This window comes from Fundulus heteroclitus, unplaced genomic scaffold (genome assembly GCF_011125445.2).
Source record: "Fundulus heteroclitus isolate FHET01 unplaced genomic scaffold, MU-UCD_Fhet_4.1 scaffold_742, whole genome shotgun sequence".
Classification (NCBI taxonomy): domain Eukaryota; kingdom Metazoa; phylum Chordata; class Actinopteri; order Cyprinodontiformes; family Fundulidae; genus Fundulus; species Fundulus heteroclitus.
The window spans coordinates 36,121-54,953 of record NW_023397189.1 but is presented as its reverse complement, the minus strand read 5'-3'; the positions used below and the strand labels follow the sequence as shown (position 1 = coordinate 54,953).

General features: G+C 48.1%; 1 long non-coding RNA gene across 3 annotated transcripts; it reads left to right on the top strand.

Annotated features, from left to right (window-relative positions):
- The first annotated feature begins 14,204 nt into the window (after positions 1–14,204).
- LOC118561859 lies at positions 14,205–16,486 on the top strand. 3 transcript variants are annotated; one of them, XR_004930313.1, is made up of 3 exons: positions 14,205–14,389; positions 15,339–15,934; positions 16,016–16,247. It is a non-coding gene; the product is annotated as an uncharacterized LOC118561859 (long non-coding RNA). The 3 variants fall into 3 exon arrangements; XR_004930314.1 differs by lacking the exon at positions 14,205–14,389 and adding an exon at positions 16,395–16,486 and having other exon boundaries at positions 14,733–15,934; positions 16,016–16,216; XR_004930315.1 differs by lacking the exon at positions 14,205–14,389 and having other exon boundaries at positions 14,733–15,680; positions 15,782–15,934.
- The last annotated feature ends 2,347 nt before the right edge of the window (positions 16,487–18,833 follow it).

Sequence of the window (18,833 nt, the reverse complement as noted above, 5' to 3'; positions counted from 1 at the left end):
GGATGGAGACCCAGAGCAGGCTGCTGCTGCTGCCTGGGAGATCCATGCTGGATGTGGAGACCCAGAGCAGGCTCATGCTGCTGGGAGATCCATGCTGGATGTGGAGGTTAGGAGACCCAGAGCAGGCTCATGCTGCTGGGAGATCCATGCTGGATGTGGAGGTTAGGAGACCCAGAGCAGGCTGCTCCTGCCTGGGAGATCCATGCTGCATGTGGAGGACCCAGAGCAGGCTCTGCTGCTGGGAGATCCATGCTGGATGTGGAGACCCAGAGCAGGCTCATGCTGCTGGGAGATCCATGCTGGATGTGGAGGTTAGGAGACCCAGAGCAGGCTGCTGCTGCCTGGGGGATCCATGCTGGATGTGGAGACCCAGAGCATGCTCTGCTGCCTGGGAGATCCATGCTGCATGTGGAGGTTAGGAGACCCAGAGCAGGCTCATGCTGCCTGGGAGATCCATGCTGGATGTGGAGGTTAGGAGACCCAGAGCAGGCTCATGCTGCCTGGGAGATCCATGCTGGATGTGGAGGTTAGGAGACCCAGAGCAGGCTGCTGCTGCTGGGAGATCCATGCTGGATGTGGAGGTTAGGAGACCCAGAGCAGGCTGCTGCTGCCTGGGAGATCCATGCTGGATGTGGAGGTTAGGAGACCCAGAGCAGGCTGCTGCTGCCTGGGAGATCCATGCTGGATGTGGAGGTTAGGAGACCCAGAGCAGGCTGCTGCTGCTGCTGGAGATCCATGCTGCATGTGGAGGTTAGGAGACCGAGCAGGCTGCTGCTGCCTGGGAGATCCATGCTGGATGTAGGAGACCCAGAGCAGGCCCTGCTGCTGGGAGATCCATGCTGGATGTGGAGGTTAGGAGACCCAGAGCAGGCTGCTCATGCTGCTGGGAGATCCATGCTGGATGTGGAGGTTAGGAGACCCAGAGCAGGCTGCTGCTGCCTGGGAGATCCATGCTGGATGTGGAGGTTAGGAGACCCAGAGCAGGCTGCTGCTGCCTGGGAGATCCATGCTGGATGTGGAGACCCAGAGCAGGCTGCTGCTGCTGCCTGGGAGATCCATGCTGGATGTGGAGACCCAGAGCAGGCTCATGCTGCTGGGAGATCCATGCTGGATGTGGAGACCCAGAGCAGGCTCATGCTGCTGGGAGATCCATGCTGGATGTGGAGGTTAGAGACCCAGAGCAGGCTGCTGCTGCCTGGGAGATCCATGCTGCATGTGGAGACCCAGAGCAGGCTGCTGCTGCCTGGGAGATCCATGCTGGATGTGGAGATCCAGAGCAGGCTGCTGCTGCTGGGAGATCCATGCTGGATGTGGAGGTTAGGAGACCCAGAGCAGGCTGCTGCTGCTGGGAGATCCATGCTGGATGTGGAGGTTAGAGACCCAGAGCAGGCTGCTGCTGCCTGGGAGATCCATGCTGCATGTGGAGACCCAGAGCAGGGCTGCTGCTGGGAGATCCATGCTGGATGTGGAGGTTAGGAGACCCAGAGCAGGCTGCTCCTGCCTGGGAGAATCCATGCTGCATGTGGACGACCCAGAGCAGGCTGCATGCTGCTGGGAGATCCATGCTGTATGTGGAGGTTAGGAGAACCAGAGCAGGCTCATGCTGCTGGGAGATCCATGCTGGCATTGTGGAGCCACAAGCAGGCTCATGCTGCTGGGAGATCCATGCTGGATGTGGAGGTTAGGAGACCCAGAGCAGGCTGCTTGCTGCCTGGGAGATCCATGCCTGCATGTGGAGACCCAGAGCAGGCTCTGCTGCTGGGAGATCCATGCTGGATGTGGAGGTTAGGAGACCCAGAGCAGGCTCATGCTGCTGGGAGATCCATGCTTCATGTGGAGACCCAGAGCAGGCTCTGCTGCTGGGAGATCCATGCTGGATGTGGAGGTTAGAGACCCAGAGCAGGCTGCTGCCTGCCTGGGAGAATCCATGCTGGCATGTGGAGACCCAGAGCAGGCTCATGCTGCTGGGAGATCCATGCTGGATGTGGAGGTTAGGAGACCCAGGAGCAGGGCTCTGCTGCTGGGAGATCCATGCTGGATGTGGAGACCCAGAGCAGCTGCTGCTGCTGCTGGGAGATCCATGCTGGATGTGGAGGTTAGGAGACCCAGAGCAGGCTCATGCTGCTGGGAGATCCATGCTGGATGTGGAGGTTAGGAGACCCAGAGCAGGCTCATGCTGCTGGGAGATCCATGCTGGATGTGGAGGTTAGGAGACCCAGAGCAGGCTCATGCTGCTGGGAGATCCATGCTGGATGTGGAGGTTAGGAGACCCAGAGCAGGCTGCTGCTGCCTGGGAGATCCATGCTGGATGTGGAGGTTAGGAGACCCAGAGCAGGCTCATGCTGCTGGGAGATCCATGCTGGATGTGGAGGTTAGGAGACCCAGAGCAGGCTCATGCTGCTGGGAGATCCATGCTGGATGTGGAGGTTAGGAGACCCAGAGCAGGCTTATCCTGCCTGGGAGATCCATGCTTGCATGTGGAGACCCAGAGCAGGCTCATGCTGCCTGGGAGATCCATGCTGGCATGTGGAGGTTTAGGGAGACCCAGAGCAGGCTGCTGCTGCCTGGGAGATCCATGCTGCATGGTGGAGACCCAGAGCAAGGCTCATGCTGCTGGGAGATCCATGCTGGATGTGGAGGTTAGGAGAACCAGAGCAGGCTCCTGGCTGCTGGGAGATCCATGCTGCATGTGGGAGACCAGAGCAGGCTGCTGCTGCTGGGAGATCCATGCTGCATATGGAGACCCAGAGCAGGCTGCTCCTGCCTTGGAGATCCATGCTGGATGTGGAGACCCAGAGCAGGCTCATGCTGCTGCAGATGAGAGCTCCATGTTGGGATGGAGAACCATTTGTCACAGCTTCCACCTTTTTTTACCCTAACCAGGTCTAACCAATGTAAATCAATGTGTTTTTTTCGGGTGAACTTTGCCGTCTTTGGTGGGCTGTCACGGGGTCATGGTGGGTCCTAAAAATCGGGGACCACAGGCATCTGGCTGTCAAGGGATGGGGCTATTTTTTGAGCCATGCCCCGTGAACCTGTGAGCTTTGGTTTGGCCTCCAGGAATTTTCAAAGTTGGCCAAAAATTACACCATTTTGTCAAAAAAGGGGTCTGTCCGCTAAGAAGACGTTAGGGGATTTATTCAAACTTAAAGGCATACTGAACCAGCATGGCTACCACAGCATCTTGCAGGTACATGCTATTCAATCCAGTTTGGTTTAGTTGGACCTCATTTATTTTTCAACAGGACAATGACCCCAAACACACCTCCAGGCTGTGTAAGGGCTATTTGACCAAGAAGGAGAGTGATAGGGTGCTGCACCAGATGACATGGCCTCCACAATCACCGGAACTGAACCCAATCAGGATGGTTCGGGGTGAGCTGGACCGCAGAGTGAAAGCAAAAGGGCAAACTAGTACCTCTTGAAGCTCATCAAGAGAATGCAGAGTGTGTGCAAAGCAGTAATCAGAGCAAAAGATGGCTACTTTGAAGAACTTAGAATATAAGATATATTTGCAGTTTCACACATTTTTGATAATTATATAATTTCACATGTGTTAAAGCACAGTGAATTCAACATTCAAAGTGAATATATATATATATATATATATATATATATATATATATATATATATATATATATATATATATATATATATATATATAGAGAGAGAGAGAGAGAGAGAGAGAGAGAGAGAGAGAGATCGATCTATTGTTTTGTTTCTACCTCACTCCTGTTTATATTGGCTGTTTTCCCAGATATATATCCAAAAAAATTCTCCCCCACAAAAATAAAGTTCCACACACAACACACCGTTTCATAAATGTTCCATTTATTGACTATGTGTGACGATCTCGGCACTGGCTCTGATCTTTTCCTCTGTTCAGCACACCTGCTCATTCTCCACCCTGCCCGCAATTAGTCCTCATCGGTTCCACCTGTTTTCACCTCCTTATAATCCCCGTGCAGATCAGAAGCCCATGCCAGATTGTCTCAAGCCACCCGTAAGAGCATTCCAGCGTTTCCTTATTCTGCCTGTCTGAGTTCGACCTGATTCTGCCCTCCGTTTCCGAGCCTGCCTGTTCCCTGTGATTTTTCTGAGCCTGTTTGTTTCCAAACCTGGACTGGACCTGGACCTTGCCTTTCGGATTCCCCTCTCTGTGCTGCCGCTGGATATCTGCTTCTCTGTGATCGGACCCGGACCCCTCTGGATAACGCCCCTGGATTTCCCTTAACGGATTGTCTGCCCGTCTGTACTAGCTCTACGACTGCAGCAAGCCCCGTGTGCCTGCGTCGGCGTTCATTTAATAAACTTGTTTGAAACGTCACTGACCTGCTTGGTTAAATTCTGGATCCAGTTTCCAGCACGTTACACTATGAGGTGTTAAAATACGCTGGATATTGTGATTAACTGTCACATTAATGAACAGCGACATCTGCTGGTCATTTAAAATACCTGTCCTGAGTGTCAAATTTGCCATGTCTGTCCTGTCGCAGTTAAATCTCTCTGACACTCAATAGATGACTTTATTCCGAGTAAACCCTGTAGCTATAAAAATTATAAATATATATTACATCTAAATATATGTATATATTTATATATGTATTATACCTGCTTTAATTTAAAACACAGAAGTTTTGATGAGGGCAGAAAATACAACGAAAGTTTCTCCATGCCATGCCTTTATTTTGAAGGGCACCGGACCGGCGGGCTTGAAAGCCACGCCCACTTCTGAAACCGAAAATTGAATGGTATTTCCATTTTTGGGGGTGAAAACAAAAAAAAACAAAATCAAGCCGTTTAATGGATTTTGGTTTTATGTGCAGAAACCACAAAACGGGAAAACAAATCGTTTTCTCCTTTTTTATTTTGTGGAACAAAACAAAAAAGGAGAAAACGGCCATTTTTCTGTTTTTTTCTATGTTGAATTATACCGTTTAATCAAACTGGTAAAAAGTACCGTGGTCCTTCTGCTTCACTGGTGAGTCAGGCCCTATTACTGGTCAGGAGATCAAGAAATGTAATTTCTGTCCACAATAGATGCATCTCCCCTCCCTCATGCGGCGCTGTCGCTCCTCCGGAGACAAACGAGTCCTTCCAAGCTGCAAAGGTTCCTCCTCAGCTGCAGAGGTGACACCAGGGAATGCAGAAGACTTATTGTTGCTGGGTGAAAAATTAAAGGATGAGCTCAGATGATCCCCCTGGACAGCTGGAGAAAATCTGAGTCTGGGACTCTCAACAGCTTGGTCCCTCAGCCTCTTGTCCGTCCGGATTGCCAAGGAAATGAGGGAGTCCAGATCCTTAGGAAGATCTAGGGGGATCAACATACGTTTAACAGAGTCCGCCAACCCCGTTAGGAAGGAATCGAATAGAGCTGCATCATTCCAGTCGCTCTCTGCAGCTAATGTGCGGAACTCAATAGCATAGTCAGAGGTGGACCTTCTGCCTTGGTGAAGACCCATGAGGGACCTGGATGCTTCCCTGCCAGCAGCAGTACTTTGAAAAATCTTAGAAAAGGTTTCTGAAAAAACTTTTAAAGACTCACATATAGGTGATCCTCTGCTCCACTCTGCCGTGGCCCAGGCTTGTGCTCTGCCAGTCAGGTGAGAAATCACAAATGCCACTTTGGACCTTTCAGTGGGGTAAGCTGACTTCTGTAACTCAAAATGGAGACTACACTGGGTTAAAAAGGCTTTACAATCTCCTGAGTCTCCAGAAAATCGTTCCGGTTTGGCAAGGTGAGGCGTAGCAGAACTAAGTGTGTCATCACTAGGAGGAGAAGGATCCACAGAGGGGGTGGTTGACACAGGGCCGGTAACTGTAGCATCATTAACTTGAAGACATTTAACTTGGTCAGATAAAAGATGCAGTTGCTCACCCAGAGAAGCCATTACTGTCTGCTGCCTGTCTGCCATGGCCAAAAGATCCAGACAGTATTGTGCAAGTTGCTCCTGCTGAGCTTGTAGCTGCTCACCCTGAAGTCGGAGTGCAGTGCGAACAGGGTCTGAGTTGTCTGAGTCCATGTTATGGCCAATTCGTACTGTAACTAGGAGCTGAGCAGGCTGGACTCAAATGACAACTCAGATTCAGACAGTTTCCAAGATTCGGGTGTTTAATGATGGTCCAAGGGTCGGTACACAGAGAATCAGTCAAAATAGGCAGAGGTATCCAAAAACACTGGGCAGAGGCAGAGTCGAGGCACAAAAAGGTTCAAAAATCACTAGAAGCTCAGGGAGAAAGGGCTGGAACGCTTGCTGGAATAGGCTAGACGAACTGGCAAGGAAAGAAGGGTACCAACTGCTTAAATACACTGGAGGAGAAGATAGGTAACAGGTGTGATCAATCAGGCTGGTGAAGGGCAGGCAGCAGAGGTGGGGCAAAAACAAGTTGTCATGTCACAGCTAGTAGATAACTTTCAGTCTAAAGTCTCAGATATCACTGACTGCATTGCTCCAGTTAAAGTGAAAGTTGTTTCCGGGAAGAAAAAATCTCCTTGGAGAAATGCTCCAGCAGTTAGAGGTGAAAAAAGGGAATGTCGGAAAGCTGAACGCAGGTGGAGAAAGAACAGACTCCAGGTTCACTACGACATCTATAAAGAGAGACTTTACAGATATAACTTACAATTGAAAAATGCAAGGGAATCTTTCTTCTCAGAGATCATCAAGAAAAACATTAATAATGCTCGTGTCTTATTTTCCAGTTGACAGGCTAACAAATCCTCCTGTGTCAGTGGCTTGCAATTAATTTGCTAACTTCTTTACTGAAAAAATCCTAAAAATGAGAGGATCACTTTGTACTACCATATCAACACCACAACCAAAGCTGTATTCAGCTGGAACTACTTCTGACAAAATGTCTCATTTCAGCCAAATAAACCACAAAAGCTTAGAGCAGATCATCCAGCAGCTAAGTTCCTCCTCCAGCTGCCTTGATGTTCTACCCACAGCTTTCTTTAAAAAAGTTTTACCTGGCATAGCGTCTGATGTGACTCAGATAATAAACATGTCCCTTCTGTCAGGTGTTTTCCCCCAGTCCCTAAAAACAGCAAATATCAAACCACTGCTGAAAAAGAACAATTTAGACAAACTACTACTCCAGAACTACAGGCCCATCTCAAACCTCCCTTTTATCAGTAAGATTATTGAAAAAGCTGTATTTCAACAATTAAACACCTTCTTAACAACGACCAGCCGCTTTGATGTTTCCCAGTCAGGTTTCCGTGCTCACCACAGTACAGAGACCGCCCTTATTAAGGTGTTTAATGACATCCGTATAAATACAGATTGTGGAAGAACCACCGTGCTGGTACTATTGGACCTCAGTGCAGCATTCGATACTGTCGATCACTCCATTCTGTTAGAGCGTCTGGAGAACTGGGTCGGCCTCTCTGGCACAGCACTCCACTGGTTTAAATCCTACTTAAAGGACAGGGACTTTTTTGTGTCAGTAGGTAACTTTACATCCCAGACGACAAAGATTACATGTGGGGTTCCCCAAGGGTCCATCCTGGGTCCCCTCCTCTTCAATATCTACATGCTCCCTCTAGCTCAGATAATAAAAAATAACAACATCAGCTACCATAACTATGCAGACGACACACAGCTTTACATCACCATGTCACCAGGTGACTATAAACCAGTTCAAGCACTGAGTAAATGCCTAAAAGAAATCAATGCCTGGATGTGCCAAAATTTTCTTCAGTTGAATAAAAACAAAACAGAAGTAATAATTTTTGGACCAATAGAGGAGAGATCAAAAGTTAGCACACAGCTTCAGTCGCTTCAACTTAAAACCACTAATCAGGCCCGAAACCTGTGTGTAGTGATGGACTCAGACCTGAACCTTCAAAAGCATCTAAAGACAATTACAAGGTCAGCTTTCTATCACCTGAGGAATATTTCCAGGATTAAAGGACTAATGTCTCTGCAGGATCTGGAAAAACTAATCCATGCCTTTATTTTTAGTAGAATTGATTACTGCAACGGTGTTTTCTCAGGTCTGCCTAAAAAGTGGATCAGACAGCTGCAGCTGATCCAGAACGCTGCTGCCCACGTCCTCACTAAGACTAAGAAAGTAGAGCACATCACCCCAGTTCTCAAGTCATTACACTGGCTCCCTGTATCTCAGAGAATAGACTTTAAAATACTTCTGTCTATAAATCCCTAAATGGCTTAGCACCTAAATACATCACAGACTTGTTATCAGCGTATAAACCCTCCAGACCACTCAGGTCCTCTGGCTCCAGCCTTCTCTGCATACCTAGAACACGAACCAAACACGGAGAAGCAGCATTTAGTTCCTATGCTCCACTTATCTGGAACAAACTTACAGAAAACTGTAAAAGTGCGGAAAGCCTCTTTCTACATTCTATCCCTACTTGCTTTTATTCCTATATTTTAATCATGTAAAGCACTTTGCATTGTCTCTGTACTGAATTGTGCTATATAAATAAATTTGCCTTGCCTTGCCTTGCCTAAGAGCCACCGGGACTGAGCCAAATTGTCCGTTCTTCGTGTTTTTCCACAATTTGGGGCCAAGGATCTGCAAATCCTGTCAAGAAGACCTGCTGTGGTTTTGACCTGGTTGATGGAAAGAACCAGATGTTCCAGAGATGGGAAACGCACCCGTGAGATGTCAGTTCTGAAGCTGAACCAACTTGTCGAGCAGAAGAGACGGACCTCAGACACGATCATCAAAGCAAAGGGCTCAAGGCATGAGACTTTGTGAATAGGACATTAAATGGGATATCGGGGTTGCCATCAAGAGAAGGGATGTTTTCGGCTGAACAACTCCTTATCCAGCAATCAAAGACACTTTGGGATGACATCAATGGTTCGGGTCTGTCTGTTCCTCCAAATTTAAAAGCCTCTCCTGAACACATTAGTAAGCAGCCTTAGATAGAGTTAGGAAGTGGATTAAATTTTAATTTGTAATTTGTTAAATTGCTTAATGCTGTTACTAATTCCCTGCTAAAGCATACTAATTAAAGAAGCATATAACATTTTATTAGAAGTTGTGGACATTCAATTATTAAGTCAACATTTTTCGGAGTTCTTCTATGATTGTAAAACAGACATAGTGCATGGTTCTAAAATTACTTAGGAGGTCTTAAAAGGTTGCCTGTAGCCCAAACTTTAAAACAACACCCTTAGGGACTTTTGAGTTTCTAAAAATTGTCACTGTCTAAAAGTAGGAGCCACCGTTAACCAGGGCGGTGGTTGGGAAATAGGTGGCCTCAGGCTACTAGGTTGACTGACCTGTCCACTGAAAAAGAGTGTGGCCCTAGGATGGAGGTGGTTAGTAGACTGGAAGGAAGGAAGCCTTTCTCAGAGAAGTCCCAAAGTATCTAACATATTCTACTTCCTGCAATGGAAGTGAAAAAAATCTGTTAGGGATTGGCTAATATACAGCAAGTCAAAAAAGTTCATATTTTGGCTGCATTGATTGCTCTTATAAAGAAAAAATTAACCATTGCACTAAATTCAATAGATGGGTTGAAAATCCGTCCGTCCGTTTTCTTCTGTTTATCCGGGGTCGGGTCGCGGGGGTAGCAGCTTCAGTAGGGAGGCCCAGACGTCCCTCTCCCAGCCACTTGGGCCAGCTCCTCCGGGAGAATCCCAAGGCGTTCCCAGGCCAGCCGGGAGATATAGTCCCTCCAGCGTGTCCTGAGTCTTCCCCTGGGCCTCCTCCCGGTGGGACGTGCCCGGAACACCTTACCAGGGAGGCGTCCGGGAGGCATCCTAACCAGATGCCCGAGCCACCTCAACTGGCTCCTCTCGACGTGGAGGAGCAGCGGCACTACTGAGTCCTCCCCGGATGAATTAGCTCCTCACCCTATCTCTAGGGGAGAGCCCAGACACACTACGGAGAAAACTAATTTTGGCCGCTTGTATCCGGGATCTCGTTCTTTTGGTCACGACCCAAAGCTTGTGACCATAGTGTAGGAACGTAGAACGACCGGTAAATTGCGAGCTTTGCCTTTTGGCTCAGCTCTCTCTTCACCACAACGGACCGGTACAACGCCCGCTTGACAGCAGATGCTGCACCAATCCGCCTGTCGATCTCCCACTCCATCTTCCCCTCATTCGTGAACAAGACCCCAAGATACTTGAACTCCTCCACTAGGGGCAGTACATCCTCCCCAACCCGGAGGAGGCACTCTAACCTTTATTGGTTCAAGACCATGGTCTCGAATTTGGAGGCACTGATTTTCATCCCGGCTGCTTCGCACTCGGCTGCAAACCGCTCCAGTGAGAGCTGTAGATCATGCCCTGATGAAGCCAATAGGACCACGTCATCCACAAATAGCAGAGACGCAATCCTGAGGCCACCAAAACGGATCCCCTCAACAAATTGGCTGCGCCTAGAAATTCTGTCCATAAAAGTTATGAACAGAATCGGCAACCTTGGCGGAGTCCAACTCTCACCGGAAACAAGTCCGACTTACTGCCGGCAACGCAGACTAGACTCTGACACCGGTCATACAGAGACCTGACAGCCCTTATTAAAGGGCCCAGTACTCCATACTCCCGGAGTACCCCCACAGGATCCCTCGGGGGACACGGTCGAATGCCTTCTCCAGATCAACAAAACACATGTAGACTGGTTGGGCAAACTCCCATGCCCCCTCCAGGATCCTGCTGAGGGTATAGAGCTGATCCAGTGTTCCACGGTCAGGACGAAAACCACATTGCTCTTCCTGAATCCGAGATTCGACTATCCAACTGGCCCTCCTTTCCTGAACCCCCGAATAGACCTTACCAGGGAGGCTTAAGAGTGTGATTCCTCTGTAGTTGGAACACACCCTCCGGTCCCCCTTTTTAAATATAGGAACCACCACCCCAGTCTGCCAATCCAGGGAAACTGCCCCAGATGTTCATGCAATGCTGCAGAGCCGCATTAACCAACACAGCCCCACAACATCCAGAGCCTTAAGGTGCTCAGGGCGAATCTCATCCACCCCCGGGGCCTTGCCACCGAGGAGCTTTTTAACAACCTCGGCAACCTCAGCACCTGAGATGGGAGAACCCGACCCAGAGTCCTCAGGCTCTGCTTCCGCAATGGAAGACGTGTTGGTGGGATTAAGGAGGTCTTCGAAGTAATCCACCCACCGAAGCACGACGTCCCAAGTCGAGGTCAGCAGTACACCACCCCCACTATAAACAGTGTTGGTACTGCACTGCTTCCCCCTCCTGAGACGCCGGATAGTGGACAAGAATCGCTTCGAAGCCATACGGAAGTCTTTCTCCATGGCCTCTCTGAACTCTTCCCATGCCCGAGTTTTTGCCTCGGCGACCAGCTGAGCTGCCTGCCGCTTCGACTGCCGGTATACATAAGCTGCTTCCGGAGTCCCACAGGCCAAAAATGCCCGGTAGGACTCCTTGTTCAGCTTGACGGCTTCCCTCACCGCTGGTGTCCACCAGCGTGTTTGAGGTTTCCGCCGCGACATGCACCGACAACCTTGCGGCCACAGCTCCGACAAGCCGCTTCAACAATAGAGCCGCAGAACATGGTCCATTCAGACTCGATGTCCCCCGCCTCCTTCGGGATGTGTTCAAAGTTCTCCCGGAGGTGGGAGTTAAAACTCCGTCTCACAGGGGACTCTACCAGACGTTCCCAGCAAACCTTCACAATACATTTGGGCCTGCCAGGTCTTACCGGCTTCCTCCCTCACCATCAGAGCTAACTCACCACCAAGTAGTGGTCGGTGGAGAGCTCCACCCCTCTCTTCACCCAAGTGTCCAAGACATGCGGCCGCAGATCAGATGAAACGACAACAAAGTCGATCATTGAACTGCGGCCTAGGGTGTCCTGGTGCCAAGAGCACATGTGGACACCCTTATGCTTGAACATGGTGTTCGTAATGGACAATCCATGACGAGCACAGAAGTTCAACCACTGCTGTTTGGCGCATAAGAGCAAACAACATTCAGAACCCGTCCCCCCACACGAATGTGGAGGGAGGCCACCCTCTCGTTCACCGGGGAGAACCCCAACGTACAGGCACCGAGATGGGGGGCAACAAGTATGCCCACCCCAGCTCGGCGCCTCTCACCGGGGGCATTCCATGTCCCAACAGCCAGCTTCTGCAGCCGAGGATCAGAACGCCAAGGCCCCCGCCCTCTACTGCCACCCGTTGCACAATGCACCCGACCCCTTTGGCCCCTCCCATAGGTGGTGAGCCCATGGGAAGGGAGACCCATGTCACCTCTTTGGGCTGAGCCCGGCTGGGCTCCATGGGCAAAAGCACGGCCACCAGACGCTCGCCAACGTGCCCCACCTCCAGGTCTGGGTCCAGAATGGGGCCCCGGTCACCCGCGTCAGTGCGAGGGAACACAAAATCCATTTATGTTGCTCTTCATAAGGGGCTTTTTGGGCTGCTCTTTGTCTGGTCCCTCACCTAGGACCTGTCTGCCTTGTGTGACCTTACTGGGGGCTTAAAGCCCCTGACAGCATAGCTCCTAGGATCATTGGGACACTCAAACCCCTCCACCATGGTAAGGTGGCAGCCCAGGGAAGGGCTGGCACCTTACCGGGTTGGGTTGAAAATATTCACCATAAAATACAGAGATTTCCAGGGCATGAGGCGCGCGCGCGTGCGTGTGTGTGTGTGTGTGTGTGTGTGTGTGTGTGTGTGTGTGTGTGTGTGTGTGTGTGTGGTGGCGGCAGGTGTAGAGGGGGGGCCCAAAAACACAACGTTATCCCGGGCCCTAGCAACGCTGTCAGCTCGCCTGTTACCCAGCAAGGTCCAGAAGCGTCTTTCTTTTCCAGAGAATGTTGAGGAGGAACAAACTTCCTCCAACTCTGCTGAAAAACTTTTACCACAGCACAGTATAGAGCGTCCTGACTCGTGGATGTACAGGTTGCTATGCCAGCTGCACTGCATCAAAGAACAAGCAACTGCAGTGGTCATCAAGACTGCTGAGTCAATCCTCGGCTCCCCGGTCCCACGCCTAAAGATCTGCTTGAACCATCTCCATTGAAAGACCACAAAGATCTGGGATGACCTTACCCAGCCAGGAGCCTCCGTTCAGCAGCCGTTTATCTGCCAGACACAGAGTCATGCGAGATCACACCAACACAACAGACATAGCTTTTAACCTATGGCTGGGAAAATTGCTAATACCTACTGCTATTGCATCCAGTCCAATAAATAACAAAACAATGGCACAATTATTTTTTGTAACTTGGATTAAAACAGAATATTTAACAAACAACATGCATCAACTATATCTGGTTGACATTAATACAAACAAAAAGAGATGCTACCAAATGAAATTTAGTTGTATCCTGAAAATGATAATGTTTCTTCTTCTTCAGTTTCTGTTGGAGTATTGTATTAAAGGTTCAATCATAACCAATAAAACCACATATTCCTATATTTTATTTTGATCTAATTGTGTAGTGTTTGCAGGAGAGCAGTTATGAACACGTTTGTTGATCTTTTAGTGTAAAAAACAACAGATGTTATTCAAACATGAGGGTTCTGACAGGTTCTGGAAAAGTGGTGGATGTCTGTAAGCATGTACCAATGAAAAAATGTCAGAGTTTGAAGTATTTACCAAACCTGCCAGCTAAACTGCCTTGGCTTTAAGGACACATTCACAAGCTCAACAAGACAACAATCTGACCTTTGTTAAAAAGCTATTGTTAAGCTGCTTCATCTGGAGAATTAGCCTCCAATGTAAGCAGGTTCTAACAACTCATCAAGTCAGGACCTTCTATCTGTCCTCCACTGTGGTCTCAATTTCTGTTTCTCAAGATACAAACTGCTGGAGAGAAATCAGTGGTGAAAGATTGTCAATTCTTACAGAAAAGTCATTTGTTCTCCTCTCTCCATTTTTCTCGAGATCAACCATTAACAGTGTGTTCACAAAACCATCTACCAGTGGCGACTGGCCCATAGGGGGCGCTCGGGTGCTGCCCTAGATGTGGAGGGGAAAAGTCAAAATATATATAGATTTTAAAAGTATTATTAATGTCAGTTTGTACTTAATAGTACGTGGCTACATGTAATAAGAATTATTAAAAAACTTCTACTGATTGACTCTATCATTTAACAGTGCATTTCCACCAACAGACGAATCATTTCTCTTCTTCTACACTTGTGGGGCTGTGACTGAAGGAGCCCCACAAGTGTAGCGAAATAACCAATCGTATACTGTTGCTAGGGGAGATTTATAAATATTTGGCCAATCAGCATCGCCAAAATGAATGGGTTTGGGTAGAGCCATAGGGATAAAAAGAGTCTCGACACTCCCATTGGACTGCGTTGTAAGCTGTTTGCCGCCTACTTCCGGGGTATGCAGCCTCGCATAGTTCCACAAAGCCATTCTATGGCGTCGGACATCATTCACTTCCATTGCTGACTGTCGAGTAACTTCTGAGGTAAGTTGATTAAATAGCTACCTGTTTTGAATTGTCAACTGTCTATATTGTATCATAGGCCATTTATGATGCTTATACTGATCTTTTGTTGTATGTACACAGCGTAATTATATATATATATTTTATCTTGGTAGACGACCGATTGCCTACTAGTTTGTTAGCTTGACTTGCCTTTTGTGAAGGTAACGTTATATACAGGGGTAAATTGATTAAATAGCTACCTATTTTGAACTGTCAACTGTCTATATTTTATCAGAGGTCCTTTATGATGCATATACTGATCTTTATTTGTATGTACACAGCGTAATTATATATGTTTTATCTTGGTAAACCACTGATTGCCTGCTAGTTTTGTTAGCTTGACTTCGCCCTCTGTAAAGGTAGCACTAACGTTATATCCAGGCGTAAATTGATTAAATAGCTACCTCTTTTGAATTGTCAACTCTGTATATTATATAAATAGGCCCTTTATGGTGCATATGTTTATATTTATTTGTATGTGCACAGTGCAATTTATAAATATATTCTTAACTTGGTAGACAACCGATTTTCAGTCATTGCCTGCTACTTTTATCTCGATTTTGCCAGCTGTGAAGAAGGTATCGCTACACCAGAAATTACGAAGTTCATTAGTGAATCTCTAACATCTTTTATTAAGTAAGTTATTGATGTTAGATTACTAGGATCATCAAGGTTGACTAGGACGTTTTTTTTAGGTTGTATCTGCTGAACCTGGCGGTGTTAGCCATTAAGCTGAGTACTGTGTATCTGATGCTAGTAGAAATAAGGTTTGTTTAATTGCACCCTTGAAAGGGCTGTTTAGTTGGATTGCATGTAGGAATACAAATTATTCCACACAAAAAATTATCATAAGCCATAATGAGGTTTAAAATGTTTATTACTCAGACAGTAGTGTGACTAATTTGTTCCCCAAACACTGCTGCTGCAGGCGGCTGCTGCTGGAGGCGATGACTGCTTGAGCTGGCTGATGTTGGCGAAGGATGGTGATGGCGGCTGCTGCTTGTGACGGCTGCTGATAATGTTGGCCACTGCTGGCGCTGGCAGCTGGTGGCGGCTGGTGCTGGCCATGGCTGCTGGTGGCGACTGCTGACTGCTGGAATAAGAGGAGACTGGAGGCTGTGGAAACTGCGGACGGTGTGCCGGGAATGGAGTGGCCGAGTACATCCATGGCAACCAGTAAGGTGTTCGTTAGTGGCCTAGATGGTATGACCTTAGGTGAGGAGGTCTGCTGTGTGGAAATCGCCTTCTTGGTCTGACTCTTGCTGCCAAGGTACCCCTTATTACGGCTGTTTGCCTTTCTCTCATCTCCGATGCACTTTGAGTGAATCCTTAACCTCAGCCTGATATATGTTGAAAGGTTTTTTTTTTCAGCTCATGGCATGAGGGAAGGTTGCTGTCCAGACTCATGGCCTCTCTTTCCAGCTGTTCCACTACGTTGGAGGATTCCATAAGGGAATCACTCGTCTGGGAACGGAAGAGGTGCTCCACGTGCTGCAGGAGAGTGAACAGCTCATCGCATGGCCGGTATAATGCACCCCTTTTAAATTCCTTTAACTGTAGTAAAACAGCTTTCTCACTTGTTGTGTTGGTTACTTTTTCAACCAGTGCACATTGGCATTCCTCACAGAGCGAGAAGCTGATGACCCTCTTCGCTATGTATCCTGCCAGGTGGTAGAGGACACAAGACTCGGTCTTTGTGAGGTCAGGTGGGTCTACCAGCTGCTCCACTCTCACAACCTCAGAAGCACTGCAGTTGCTGTTCTTGTTGTCCAAGAAGTCCGCCAAGTGGTCTGATGCATCATCCAGGTAACTGCCAGTATGCGTTGTCGAGAGGAACTGCCCTACAATGACAGCCCGTAGTGCATAGTGGAACTCCACAGGTGTCGGGACTGAGTTCCTCTGACGTATGCAAGAAAAATTATTTTTGTAGGCAGTCCAGAATGAACTGGCTTGAATGAACATATTTGTGCCCCTGTCTCAACAGATCTTGCTGGACCAGCAGTATCGTTGTTGTGGCCATCACAGGTTTCAGTGGAGCGCCCCCCCCCCCCAAATAAAATGGTTACGATACCTGTTAGAGAGACATAGGAGACACCTTCTGTCACTTTTTAATCCGATTTTGATGGATTAAAAAGGGGCGGGGCGATTAAAAAGGGGCGGGGCTTATTTTTTTATTGACCTTTAGATGACATAATAATTAAACGATATAAAATTTATATTAAACGATATCAAATTTATATTAAACGATATAAAGTTTATATTAAACGATATAAATTTTATATTAAACGATATAAAGATTTATTCTTATCTTAAGCAATAATTAATCAATATAAAATTTATATTAAATGATATAAAGTTTATATTAAATGATATCAAATTTATATTAATCGATATAAAATTTATATTGATATCAAATTTATGTCAAAATTTAATTAAGCGGATAAATAATCCATCAACTTGCCGGATGTCCCGCCTCCATTTCCGGTCCCCCTGCCGGAAGTCCCGCCTATATGACATTATTAATATAAACCATTAATTTTACTATATTGATTATTTAATTCATTTATACAAATTGATCGAGTTGATGACCCCATCCCCCACTTCCGGATTTCACACCCATCCCCCACCCATTTCCGGCCCCATCCCCCACTTCCGGATTTCACACCCATCCCCCACCCATTTCCGGACCCATCCCCCACTTCCGAAATTCACACCCCTCCCCCACTTCCAGAAAGCAGAAGTCCCGCCCACCCCCTCACCCCGCCCCTGACCGCTTCTCTCATTGTATAAGGCCCTTTCTCAAGCCTCGATAGCGATTGAATCCTTTTCAACATGGCGTCCGAAACAACCAAGCTCCAATCTATTATTTCTGACACACCCGTCACGATCTACAACTATGAGAGCGGTGTCGGCCAAGCTCAGCAGACCCCTCGCAAGGCTACGCTGTCTCTATGCAGAACTCAGATGCCTCCGGCCTTACCTCTGCAAGAAGAATGGTCTTTGGAACCCTATGGAGTTCGCGGTAGATGGGGATACGTCTTCAAGTACGAAACCGGCGATATGTGTCTGTATCAGCTGGATGAAGGAGCCGACAAGCTGCAGACTATCCACTCCTTGTGCATGCTAACCTCAAACGATTGGGCTGTTCTGAGACTCGTCATGCTCCGCAGACTAAACCCTCAAGATTCGAACGCAGCAGACACCGCTGTGAATCAAGAAACTGAGGACGGGATCATGGATTCACCCGCCACTAAGCGCTGCAAGCGGGTGCAGACCCTCCTGAATGAAACTGACACAGATTCAACAAATAAGATCTTGACGGCAACATGGCAATCAAAGACGGGGGTTACCGGCCGATGGTTTTTCCGCGCAAGTCTGAGACAGGCTCAAGATAAAACGGTTATTTTTGTGCTTGACTATTATAATTCAGACTGTGGCGTGTTCAGAACTCTGTTAACCATTCCCTTTGATGCGTGGCGTGACAAGATGGCTGCAATAGGAAATCGGATTTCAACGCTGTTTCACGAATGTCGCAACTGGAGAGACATTTTGGCAGTTAAGAAAGCGCTGGCTTTTTAGACCAGCCCTCTCACAACAGCCGATACCGCCCCTATCACAGTGAACCACACCCCTTCTCAGTATAAAGAAACCTCCGGGACTCTGTGTAACTTCACTGACCAGACTTCTAACATCTGAAACCATGAACAACTACACGGTTGAAAGAACTACTCCAACATCACCGCAGCACGGCTCCCCGGACAGCGACAAATTCTTTCCGGGACCGTACCACCCTCCTTCACCCTCGCCAACCCCTGAATCCTCTTCCGAACTCGACAGCGAGAGTCTTCTGACGGGGCTGCAGAGGCATACCGTCTACTGGTCCAGGCCCCCTGGAGGTGTGAAACTACGGCCCGAGTACTTTGTTTTACGGGATGAGAATTCCACGCTTCCAACCACACTTCCAGCCAGGCTTCCAGCCATGCCGTCTCTGTCAGAGACCCAGGAGGAAGATTCACAAGTGCTGAATCTTCCACCCTCCCCGGACCCTTCTCAGTCTGAGTACTCACAGCTCCAGGACTCGCAACTTCCCTTCAGCCAAGGAGATCCAGCCTCCCCACCCCCATCACCGCGTGAGGACGTGCAGATTCCATCCAGCCAAGCAGAGACTGTCACCGGAGCGGATGAATACGACGGGTGGATCCGCTTCGGCTTCATCAAAGATGTGAAAACTGTGGTGTATCATCTTTTGAGCACCGCCATCGACAAGTACATGCATGATAAGTGGAACAGATGTAGCACGGGCCGTCCTAGTTTGAGTGACCCTGAACGTTGGGAGCAATTTGAGGACGGGTTCTTTGAAAGAAATTACCATCGTATAATGCCTGTGCTTTGTAACGAGCGTTTTACCGATGCCGTTCAACAG